This window comes from Sus scrofa, chromosome 13, assembly GCF_000003025.6.
Source record: "Sus scrofa isolate TJ Tabasco breed Duroc chromosome 13, Sscrofa11.1, whole genome shotgun sequence".
Lineage (NCBI taxonomy): Eukaryota > Metazoa > Chordata > Mammalia > Artiodactyla > Suidae > Sus > Sus scrofa.
Window position 1 is genome coordinate 98,752,913 of NC_010455.5, and position 13,205 is coordinate 98,766,117.

Consider the following 13,205-nt stretch of genomic DNA (forward strand, 5'->3'; position numbering starts at 1 on the left):
TGGGAAAGTGATGTTGGAGCTGGGTCTTGGAAGACATGTGGCATAGTGAGAGAGAATTCTGGGTGGAGCCACAGAGGAAAGAGCTTTGGGTAGGCTGGGGTGGATTCTGTGCGGGATGGTGGGTGTTGAGACAGTGTGGCTGGGGAAGAGCCGGATTGTGATCAGCTGTGTAAGATGTACTAAGGAGTTGGGTCTTGACCTTCCAGGTGATGGGAAACTATTACCTAAAACTCCCAGAGGCACCCTTTCCTGCCCTCCCTCTAAATCAGTCTAGATGTTAATAGCATTCCTAGGTCTCACAATAAATACAGAGTCGTCCTGCCAACTTGGGCTCACCCCAAGAAGCTAGTGAGCAGCTGTCATCTAGTAAATGAACCACACGTTTAGCAGGAAAGGCTCTGCCTCCTCTCATTCCTTCCAGCCTGTCTAGTTAATCAATACTTGTATATCAACAGAGAGCTGAAAAAAAGAAAGGAAGATAAATTAAAGTTGTTGAGTAAGATGGAAACTTCAGATTCATGGAGGCCTTAGAGGGAAAAGGAAAGTCTAATCGGCATTTCTTATCTTCATGGCTTGGGCTCAGGTGATGAGTGAAAATGGATTGATGGACACAGGTGACAAGGCCTGGTGCTCCTGGAGTGATGAACTCCTGCCGCACTTGTCCAGTCACTTCCCTGGGAAGTGAGGAGTTGGCTTTACTTTTTTCTTTGTTTTCCTCTTGCTGACAGATAATAAAAAATTATTTAAAACATGGATTAAAGAGTTATCTCTTGGTCAAATGAGTTAAGTTTACATCCAAAAATCATTTTCAGATTTAAGTAATACATTTAGAAGTAATGCCAAAAAGGTTAAAACTTACCAGGAAAGACACATAAACATTCAAGTTTTACCCTTTTCAGATATCACCAGGGGGGATATTTATCCTTTAGGTCTACTTTATCTACACAATTTTCATCTTGAAACCATCTTGGAGCCTTGCAGGCCCGACCTAGTGTATTTACTGTAGTGAAGCTTCTGTAAATCTCTCCCACTGATGGGTACAGCCAGCAACAGCCTGGGTGAATTATTATGGTTGTGAGAGTGAAATGAACCACTCTCTTGAAGGGCACAAATGTTGGGAGTTACCTGAGGGCATTTCGAAAATGACAAGTGTCTGTAACTGATTTCAGGAAGGATATCTCATGTAATTAGAGGCAGTAGGCATAACATTAAAATTGTAAATAGTGGACTTGGAATTTCACTTAGAATATTTCCCTGGACATTTGAATCTGGGTGAGCCCAGAGATGCCTCTGAACTTTATTTTTAAGGGCAGAAATCCATCTGCTTCCATTGTGGTAACTCGAACTTTTCTTTCTTTCTTTTCTTTTCTTTTCTTTTCTTTTCTTTTCTTTTTTTGCTATTTCTTTGGGCTGCTCCCGCGGCATATGGAGGTTCCCAGGCTAGGGGTCAAATCGGAGCTGTAGTCACTGGCCACGCCAGAGCCACAGCAACGCGGGATCCGAGCCGCGTCTGCAACCTACACCACAGCTCATGGCAACGCTGGATTGTTAACCCACTGAGCAAGGGCAGGGACCGAACCCGCAACCTCATGGTTCCTAGTCGGATTCATTAACCACTGCGCCATGACGGGAACTCCTGAACTTTTCTGATTCTCAAACTGTCCCCAGCCTACCCTTTCCTGCTGGTTTCTCCTTTTGGTGGCTGGGGGCCTGGTGCTGCCAGCGCCAGGATGAAGGCAGACAGGTCATTGGCTAATAGCTATCATTGGCGAGGGTGGTGGGAAGGAAGCCCAAGGGTAAAGAAAGAGGTATTGCTGTTTCTTTTTCTTTTTTCCCCTTTATCTTCCATTTTCTTTCTTTTCTTTCCTTTTTCTTCTATTCTCTGCTACTTCATAAACAATGTTTATCAAAAGGAATAACAGAGACCTGATTCGCCATTCATGTAAATTCATGTTGGTTTTGTGGCCTTGGGAAGCTGAGGCTCATAGACTGCACTGTTTTCTTACTTCAGAGGGTAGGAAGTTGCTCATGGGATATCATTGCAAGTCTTGCCCTCATTTAGAATTCTACCGTCTTAGAATCTCACATGCCTGGGCTCATACTTGAGGTTCGGATTCAGTAATTTTGAGTGGGGGAGCCCAGATATCTGACTTTTAAGCAGACATTTCAGGTGGTTATTTTTTAATGGAATGGTTATTAACATTTTTTATTATAAAAATTTTCAAGGGGCAGAGTTCCTGTGGTTAAAGAATCTGACTAGGAACCATGAGGTTGTGGGTTTGATACCTGGCCTTGCTTGGTGGGTTAAGGATCTGGCGTTGCCGTGAGCTGTGGTATAGGTCACAGACACAGCTCAGATCCCGCGTTGCTGTGGCTCTGGCGTAGGCTGGGGGCTACAGCTCCGATTGGACTCCTAACCTGGGAATCTCCATGTGCCACAGGAATGGCCCTAGAAAAAGGCAAAAAGACAAAAAAAAAAAAAAAAAAAAAGAAAGAAAAAGAAAATTTTCAAGGGGCCACAAAAATAAAGTTAAGCAATGAACCTCCACTCATTCATCACCCAGTTCCATTAACTATCAATATTTTTCATTTTCATCTATGTATGCATTAAAATTTATTTCCTTATATATTTTAAAACCAATCCAGACGTCAGGTTATTTCATGAGTAAATACTTAACTATTCATCTCCAACAACTGGTTTTGGTTTTACATATAACTATGGCGTGCTAGTCCCAACAAAATTAATAATTCTATAATGTCAATTAATGATCCATTTTAATTGCTCTGTGTCACAAATGCCTTTTTGTGGTTGGCTTATTTAAATCTATTCAAACTAAGGTTATACATTGCAGTTGGATGCTCTTTGTCATAAATCTCTTCTGTGTGACTCCCCATTTTTTTTAAAAGACATTAATTTGTAGGGAGACCAAACCTTCTCCAGCTTTAATATGCTTATGAATCAGCTGAGGATCTTGTTTAAATGCTGACCTGACTCAGCAGATCTGAGGCAGGCCAGACTTTCTACATTTCTAACTGTCTTTTGGGTGGTGCTGTGGGGGCTGAGGGTTGGGGAGATGGGGGACCATACTTGGGGTAGCTGGGCTATAAGAATGTTCCACATTCTGGATTAGGTTGAAATCATCACTTGGTGTTGCAGAATTTGTTCTAACCTCTGTGTTGCCTATAAATAGAAGTTAGATTTTATTTTATTTATTTATTTATTTATTTTTTTTATTTTTTGTCTTTTCTAGGGCTGCTCCTGCAGCATATGGAGGTTCCCAGGCTAGGGGTCTAATCAGAGCTGTAGCCGCCGACCTACACCAGAGCCACAGCAATGCCAGATCTGAGCCGCATCTGCAACCTACACCACAGCTCACGGCAACGCCAGATCCTTAACCCACTGAGCAAGGCCAGGAATTGAACCTGCAACCTTATGGTTCCTAGTCGGATTCGTTAGCCACTGAGCCATGAAGGGAACTCTTAGAAGTTAGATTTTTTTTTTTGTCTTTTTTTGCTATTTCTTGGGCCGCTCCCGTGGCATATAGAGGTTCCCAGGCTAGGGGTCTAATTGGAGCCGGAGCCACAGCAATGCAGGATCTGAGCCGCGTCTGCAACCTACACCACAGCTCACGGCAACACCAGATCATTAACCCACTGAGCAAGGGCAGGGACCGAACCTGCAACTTCATGGTTCCTAGTCAGATTCGTTAACCACTGTGCCAGGACGGGAACTCCTAGAAGTTAGATTTTAGATATAGAGGCTTGATTTACATTGTTTCATTTTTTAAGAATTTGGCAAGTTTTTTTGTTTTTTTTTTTTTAGTAATTGAAATTATCTACTTCTTATTGTATATTTTTAATTATATAGAGAGATAAATAATGTTCTGTTATTCTATTTTTAGTGATGCCAAGATTGATCCCAGGTAATTTTGCTTAAGAAATTTTATGAATATGAGAAACCACCTTAAAATAAGATCTGGTTAAAAATGGTGCGAACAGTGAGTTCTCTTATGGCACAGTGGATTAAGAACCCAGTGTTGTCACTCAGTGGCTTGAGTGGCTATTGTGATGCTGGTTCAGGCCCTGGCCCAGGAACTGCCACATGCCTCAGATGTGGCCAAAAAAAAAAAAAAAAAGTAAGAATAGCTTCTGTTTATTATGTGCTCAGTATTTGTCAGCACTATTTTAAGTATTTAAATGTGTTAAATTACTTAATTCTAATAATAACCCTAGGAGGTGGGTACTGTTGTTGGTTTCTCATTTAAAATAGGGAAACTGAATCTCAGAGATGTTAACTAGCCCAGGAGCACATAGCTAGTAGCTGGCAGAACAGGATTCAGACCTAAGCAGTTGGGTGCTATTTACTACCTATCAATTAAAATACTAAAGTCTTGGGGGTGAGGGGTAACTATTGTTTATACCACTTGTCCTGACTAGTTGGCCCATTTATATTCAGCTGGTATCAGTTCATATACATTCATATAAACAATTCCCCTTGTCTTTTCCAGAGTAGGTTTTGGGGAGTGGGGAGGAGAAAGATGGCAGTGAAATTGGAAGTGGAAGAATAAGTAGTGAGCAGTTAAACAAGAGGGTAGGAGAGGCAGAGAGGAAAAGGGGACACCCAGTGCTGGGAAGGATAGGTCACGTCTGCCTAAACAGATCAGTTGATGCCCTGAACTGCTGTATAATACAGCCAACTGTTGAGTTAGAGGGAACAAAGTCCACATAAGACCACTCTCACTTCTGGAATTAATTGTGAGTTTGGAGGGAGTTTCAAAATCACCTTCACATTTGATAACTTTCTAAAGGGACTCATTGTACTGAAACCATGCTCATGTGCATGGTTTATTCCAGGGAAGGTTACAGCTTAAAATCAGCCAAGGGAGAAGATACATAGGGCAGAAAAGAACCCAGCATGGAACTTCCAGCCATCCTCTCCCTGTGGAGTCAGGATAGTGTTACCCTTCTGGCATCCATGTATGGTAATACACATGGAGCAGGGACGCTCACATGAGTCTTGGTGTTCAGAGTTTCTGGGGCCTTCATCATTGTAGGTGGGATTAATTGCTCACAGGGTTGATTTCAATCTCTGATAACTCTCCTGGATGTTGACTGGAACCACTGATACCAAAGCCCTTGCTCTAAAGCATACTGTTAATACCTAATGTGGCCAGTTTTCACCCTATGGCTATCTGGTGTGGCCAGCACTTACTGAAAATCACATTGTTAGGCTCTCCTTTGTGACCCCAGACCAAGGCAAACAAAGATACTCCTATATGACATGATATTCTAAGGGATTAGAGATTATATCCCAGAAGCCAAGGGCAAAGGCCAGACCTCTTTTAACCTCTTTTTAAGCAAGGTTAAATGCTCTACTGTACACTTAGCTGTTATAGCAGTAGGGGAAGCCATCAGCTGCTCACCAAGGGTACCACTTGTGGTTCCTCAGGGAGCCAGAGCATCCCTCTTCAGTGGGTGAGAGCCCATTCTTGGGCCTCTTCCAGAGTCAGCCCAACACATAGGGTGAAGATGAGCCCCATGAGAGGAGGGATTTCCTTTCTTTGTTTCCACATTCTATTAGCACATTGGGCAAGTGGTGTTTATAAACCTTGGGTGAACATCACAAATTCCATTCAATTAATTTTTCTCAGAAGGCCTATGAGATATTAAACCAAATAAAACCAATGCCGTACTCGATCTTAGCAAAAATGGTGAAAAGCAATTACACTGTAAGAATTGATCAGGCTTGAGTTGAGAGATTAAAAAATTAATGGACATTGTAGAATCTTAGTTTCCTTCTGAACCTTCAGAAAAGGTGATGCTGATTTTACAACTGAAATAAAAAGAACTCAAAGTCACTTAACTCTTCCCCTTGTGTACTAGGACTTCACTTAATCATCTCAGGCAGACAGCAACCTCTCCTAATTGCAGAAACTCTAAGGAGAATCTGTGAGATGGGGTTCTTTGTCACTCTATCAGAGATAACTGTAAAAATGTGCATTAGCCATAGGCCATTGAGCAGATACCACACTGCCTGCTAAAATGGTAGCATTTTGACACCCAAATGGAAAGGTTTGTCCTGGCCTTTGGCCAGAGGAGTGAGCTTTGAAGATGGATCCTTACTAGCTGAAACCTTGTTTTACTCATCTGTATTCTCATTGCCCAGCTCAGGGCTTGGCAAACTGTAGGCATTGCCTGAAAGCCTTCAGAAGGAACCCTGAAAGTAATAGTTTCTATGTAAAGACCTGTTGTGCCCATCTTAGCATTAATTTAGAAAACGTTTTTTAAAGCCTATTTTATTAGTTTCTGCAGTAATAGAGATTATGCATAAAAAATGGACAAAATTAAAATAGGAAACCTGTTATAGGGTAAAATATTGAGAAATAATAGTGTTCTCAAGATGCTAAAGTACCATTGAAATAATAGTGAATTGAGGGGCTGATGGGAAGAATAAGAGGAGAGAATGAAAAAATAATGTAAATATAAAAATGATTAATAAAACTTAGCAACTTAAAATAACTATTTTTGGTTTTATGAAATCTATTAAGTGATGAAGCATTCTAGGCTTCTTGGTCCTTTTATTTTTAAAAACATTTATTGAAATATTTCACATGTAAATGAAACATTATGGTATTTGTCTTTCTTGGTCTGGCAGTTCACATAGCATAATACCCTCTAGATCCATTTATGTTGTTCCAAATAGCAAGATTTCTTTTGTGGCTTAGCAGTATTCAGTTGTGTGTATGTGTGTATATCATATCATATCATACCATATCACATTATATCTTCCTTATGCATTTGTCTGTTGATGGACACTAAAATTGCTTCCATGTCTTGACTATTGGAAATAATGCTGCGATGAACATTGGAATGAATATATCTTTTTGAATTGGTGTTTTTGTTCTCTTTGGGTAAATGCTTAGGAGTAGAATTGCAGCATAATACAGTGTTCTATTTTTAATTTTTTGAAGAACCTCCATACAATTTTTCACAGTAGCTGCACTCATTTACATTCCCACCAGCAGTGCACAAGTTTCCATTTTCTCCACACTTAGCCAACACTTATTTTTTTTCTTTTTTACAGCTATACCTGCATTTCGAAGTTCCCAGGCTAGGGGTCATATTGGAGCTGCAGCTGCTGGCCTATGCCACAGCGAGACTAAATCCAAGGTGCATCTGCGACATCAACATCAATCCTTTTTGATGTTGAGCCAGGCCAGAGATTGAACCTTCATGCTTACAGACAACTTTGGGTCCTTAACCTGATGGGCCATAATGGGAACTCCTGTTTTTATTAATCTTTTTGATAATGACCATTCTAAAAGGTGTGGGGTGATACCTCATTATGGTTTTGATTTGTATCTCTTTTTTTTAAATTTATTTTTTATTGTTATTTCCCCCAACACACTTTTTTCCCCCCACTGTATAGTATGGGGACCCAGTTACACATACATGTATACATAATTTTTTCTCCCATTGTCATGCTGTGTTGTAAGTATCTAGACATAGTTCTCAGTGCTACACAGAAGGATCTCATTGTTAATCCATTCCAAAAGCAATAGTTTGCATCCGTTAACCCCAAGCTCCCAATCCCTCCCCCTCCCCCCAGGCAATCACAAGCCTGTTCTCCAAGTCCATGATTTTCTTTTCTGTGGAAAGGTTCATTTGTGCTGTATATTGTATACCAGATATGAGTGATATCATATGGTATTTGTCTTTCTCTTTCTGACTTACTTTACTCAGTATGAGAGTCTCTAGTTCCATCCATGTTTCTGCAAATGGCATTATTTCATTCTTTTTTATGGCTGAGTAGTGATTTGTATCTCTGATGACTAGTGATGTTGAGACACTTTTCATGTATCTGTTGGCCGTATGTATATCTTCTTTGGAAAAATGTCTGTTCAGATCCCCTGCCCATTTTTATCATTTTGGGTCTGCACCCACAGCATATGGAGGTTCCCAGGCTAGGGGTCAAATCAGAGCTGTAGCTGCTGGCCTACACCACAGGTACAGCAATGCCAGATCCTTAACCCACTGAGCAAGGTCGGGATCGACTTGTGTCCTCATGGATGCTAGTCAGATTCGTTTCTGCTGAGCCACAACGGGAACTCCCCCCTGCCCATTTTTAAATTGGATTGCTCAGTTTTTTGATGTTGAGTTGTGTGAGTTCTTTTTATATTTTAGATGTTAGTCTCTTTTTGGACATATTGTTCAAAAATATATTCTCCAGTTCAATAAGCTGCCTTTTCATTTTGTGGATAGTTTCCTTTGCTTCCAAACTGTTTTAGTTTGATACAGTCTCATTTCTTTATTAGTTTTTTAAAAAAGTTTTATTGAGATATAACTCATAGGCCACACAATCCACCCATTTAAAGTGTTCACTGTTTTTTTAATATATTTATAGATATGTATACTCATTACTGTAGTTAATTGTAGAATATTTTTGTCACCTCAAACATATTCTGTACCCTTTAATTATCATTTCCTCATCTTCCCATGTCTTTTCCAGGCCTAAGCAATGACTAATCTCTTTTCTGTCTCTGTGCATTTTCCCGTTTTGGACATTTCATATGATTGGAATAATATGTGGTGTTCTGTGTCTAGGTTTTTAATACTTAGCGTAAAGTTGTTAACATTTATCTGTGTTGTAGCATGTATCAACACTCCATTTATATGGCTGCATAGTATTCCACCACAACACATTGGAATACACATTTTGTTTTTATGTTTATCATCAGTTTATGGGTATTTAGGTTTTTTTTTCATTGTTAAAGTATAGTTGATTTGCAGTGTTTCTTCAATTTCTTTTATACAGCAAAGTGACCCATCACACACAGTTCCCTGTGCTGTACATTAGAGCCCCATTGTCTGTCCATTCCAAATTTAAGAGTTTGCATCCAAAAACCCTGAACTCTATCCATCCCACTCTCCCCTGCTTCCTCCTGGGAACCACAAGTCTGCTCTCCTTGGCCATGATCTCTTTCTGTTTTGTAGATAGGATCATCTGTGCCATATTTTATTTCCACAAATAAGTGATATCATATGGTATTTGTCTTTTTATTTCTGGTTACTTCACTTAGTATGAGAATCTCTATTTCCATCCATGTTGCTGCAAATGGCATTAGCTTATCTTTTTTATGGCTGAGTAGTATTCCATTGTATATATGTACCACATCTTCTTAATCCATTCATCTGTTGATGGACGTTTATGTTTCCATCTTTTGGCTATTATGAATATCATTGCTGAAAACATTCTAGTACAAATTTTTGTGTGGACATATGATTTCATTTCTTTTGGGTATACACCTGGAAATGGAATTGCTGGGTCTTATGGTAACTGTTTGATTGATGAGGAACAACCAGACTGTTTTCTAGAATGACTGTACCATTTTACATTCCCACTAGCAGTGTATAAGTATTTTGATTTCTCCATATCCTTGCCAAAACTTCTTTTCCATTAAAATTTTTTTTATTATAGCTATCCAAGGGGATGTGAAGTGGTCTCTTACTGTGGTTTTGATTTTCATTTTCTTCATGACCAATGAAGTGCATCTTTTCACGTGCTTATTGGCCATTTATATATCTTCCTTGAAGAAATGTCTATTGTTTCTCATTTTTAGTATTTGATTCTACTTACATGAAAAAAAAAGTTTTAATGCCTAGTTGTTGATAGAACAAAATGAAATGGGACATGTGAACATTTAGGTAGTTTCCAGGTCTTAATTAATGATTCCAATTATTGTCATCACTCAAGCATCTCTGAACCTCTGTTTTTTCATTTCTGATGTCCTGGGAATCTGTGATTTTTTCCCCCTGTTTAACTGCAATTATGATATAAAGTAACCACTAGTATTTAACATTAAATCATGTTCTATGCTAAATCCTAGTGGATAGAATTATTTGATTCCTGCCAACTACAATCTTGATATCTGGTATTGACCCTTCCTTACTTGAAGCATTAATGAGAGTGAAATGGTGGACATCTGAGAATTCATTTGGAGGTCCAGGGTGTAAACATCAGATTCCACAGATAGTGTAAAAGCCCTGTAACTGGAATGTCACACCAAGAGTTAAGTAGAACTACGGTCATAGTTATGGAGGGAATGACACTGCCTGGCACAGCTCTTGTAATAATAAGAACAATCATTTGCATAGCACTTACTATGTGCCATGCCCTGTTATAAGCTATATATAACACACTTATTTAACCTTCACACAAAATGTGGAATAAATGCATTGAACAAATACTTAATGAGTACCTCCCATGTGCCATCCTGTGCTAGATGCTGACAAGCCAAATAGTGAGCCAAAAGAACAAATTTCCTCTCTTCAGGGACTGCAGTGTAGAGAGGGAAGTTACATGGATCAAATAATCCCACCAGTGAATAGCTGGTGAGATGAAAAGAGTGCATTTTTTCACTGGGATAAGGGAATGTGATGCCAGATGGAAGAGCAGGAGCCAATGTCCTGCTGCTGGAAGAAGCAAAGTGAAGTTGAGAAACTGAAAGGTCAGGGAGGTTGGAAGACAGGAAGCAAGGTCAGCATGCCATGAGGTGGGCAGGAGCCTTAAGAAGGATTTTGGTCTTTATACTAAGAGCAATAGGTAGTGACTAAAAATTGTAATTAGGGGGATAACATGATCAGATTTTCTGTTGCTGTGCTGCAGTGTGGGAAACAAAAGGGAAGAGGTCTGAGGAGACCAGTAAAGACAAATACTTACGTGAGCAAGTTGGAGAGGTCCAAGTTAATAAGGCTCAGGTATTTGTCTTCCCAGTCATACTGTGGGCTGTCTTCCAGGTGTCAGCCAGCATCTGACAGGAAAAATCAATTTTATGGATAATATGCGTATGACCCAGAGACAGAACATGTAAAGACTGAGCTCATCCAGGATGCTGTTCTGTTATAGATCTTAGCATGCCTGAGATACAGCTCCTTTCTTGGTACCTTTTTAGCCCTAGTGTCCTGCAGGACCTAACTTTAAGTCCATCTTTCCTTGATTTCTTTTTCCAAGCACTCTGCCCCCTTTGATCTCTCCTTTGAACTCCTATTAGATTTTGTAATCTGTTTCTAGTTTGGGTTTGGCAATGTCAAGGCTTAGAGTCTTTACTGCAGTTGGATCTCCTGCTGTCCCCAGGTGAATACACCTTTTTATGACCTCATTTTTCTAACAGCTGGGTTCTCCACAGGGAAGGATAACAGCAAGGAATATCAACATCCATTTCCACTAAATGATATCCAAGGATTATAAGCATTAGAATTACTTTTATTGAAGTTAACATATATACCAGCTTATATGAATAATCATTGACTATAAATAGATAATTACCACTACCATTTATATAGACGCTTTTCCCTCATTTTGGTCTGTTCTCAATTCTGTAATCTGAATAACTAGAGAAGTATCTGACACACGGTTGCTCAGTATATGTCAGATGAATGAATGAATGAGTGAATGAGTAGATGAATGAGAGAATGAAGAACTTTCTACATAGTTCTAGATGTTTAACTTGAATAATTCCCCTTAATCTTTGTAGCAACCTAGGAACTGATTTTATTACTGTCTCTCTAAAGCAGTGCTGTCCAACAGAAATATAACATGAGCCATGTATGGAATTTCGAATTTTGTGGTAAAGGTGCATTTTAAAGAGTTTAAAAAGGTAAAATAAAATTTGTAGACTATTTAATATATCTAAAATATTATTTAACATGCAATCAATATTAAAATATTAATAAGATTTTGAAACATTTTTTGTGCTAAGTTTTTGAAACCCGCTGTGTATTTCACAATTACATAGCATCTCTGCTCAGAGTGGCCACATTTCTAGAACTTAGGATGGTTAATGTGCCTGAAGTCCCAGGCTAGTGAGTGGCAGACCTGGACATCAAATCTAGGCCACTTGGCTCTAGAACTGTGGTCTTAATCACATGCATACTGCTTCCTAACGAGCTAGAGTTTAGGGCAGACTTAAGAAACACCTAGATATAATTAGATAACATTAATCCTTAATAATTATTATATTTCAGCCAATATAACCTGGTAATTCTCTGAGGCATAATACAAGATATTTTTCTAGTGTCCGTGGAATCTTTAGTTGGCTTCCTCTGGGGCTTGCTGTCTCATTCAGGACTTGAGGCCAGCTTCCCATCAAAGCTCTTCCAAGGGGATGCCTCAGGCTGGATTTCTCTCTGTGATAGGTATCAGTGGTACCAGCAGTGTGTTCACTTTGCTTAGGCCATTGGGAGAAAAGGAAAGCATGACCTTTTTCCTGCTGGTCCTGCCCAGTCCTGACCACTGGATCCCTGCCCGATTCTCCTTGGCTCCCTGGCTGTTTCTTGTACATTATGACTGAATTGGAATGGGAAGAAAACTACACAGTTACCTTGTGAGTATTTTTTCCACCAGAAAGAACTTTTCCTATCATTTTGAATTTAGAGTTGTGTCATTTCCAAATTTAAGCTGAATAATTTGTTTTCAGTCATTACAGCCCTTCATGCCATACTTTAGTTTGAACAAAGGACTGCTTTTGAAAAGGGGGAATCTTATTTTTTTATTTTTCTGTTACAGATTAGTGCTTATATTTTGCAGATATGAGAAGTAACTACCATCTCTACATTTAGCATGTAGTCATGGTTCAGCTTTCTCTTGCTGTGAAACCAACATCCCTCATATTTAGGGACTTAAAACATTTGTTTTATTTAGTTCATGATTTTGTGGGTCAGAAATTTTGGAGGGGTTCAACTGGATGGTTCATCTCATTCATGGAGAAAGATCTACTTCAGGAGAGCATCTTCACTCATACATCTGGTGCTTCGGTAGTTCTTAACCTCTCTTTCTTTCCACATGACATCTTCTTCTTCAGGGTTTCTCCAGCATAGCTTGGGTTTCCCTGAAGGGTGGTTTCATGGTGATTGCTCTTCTTACATGTGACTGGCTTCTAAGAGGTAGGGTGTGGAAGCTGCGAGGCCAGTTAAGAGCTATCCTTGGAATGAAACAGTATCACTTCTATTAGTCTAAGCAGTCACCAGCCCCAACCAGATTAAGGAAGGTGGAGAAGTAGACTCCACCTCTTGATGTGGATGTGTTGAAGTCATATTGCCTCAGAGCATGTGGGGTAGGAAATATTGTTGCAGCCATGTTTGGAAAATGCAACCTGCCAGTTATATCATGGTGGATGGTGTCCATTTGTCTCATATTTGTCTCTTTT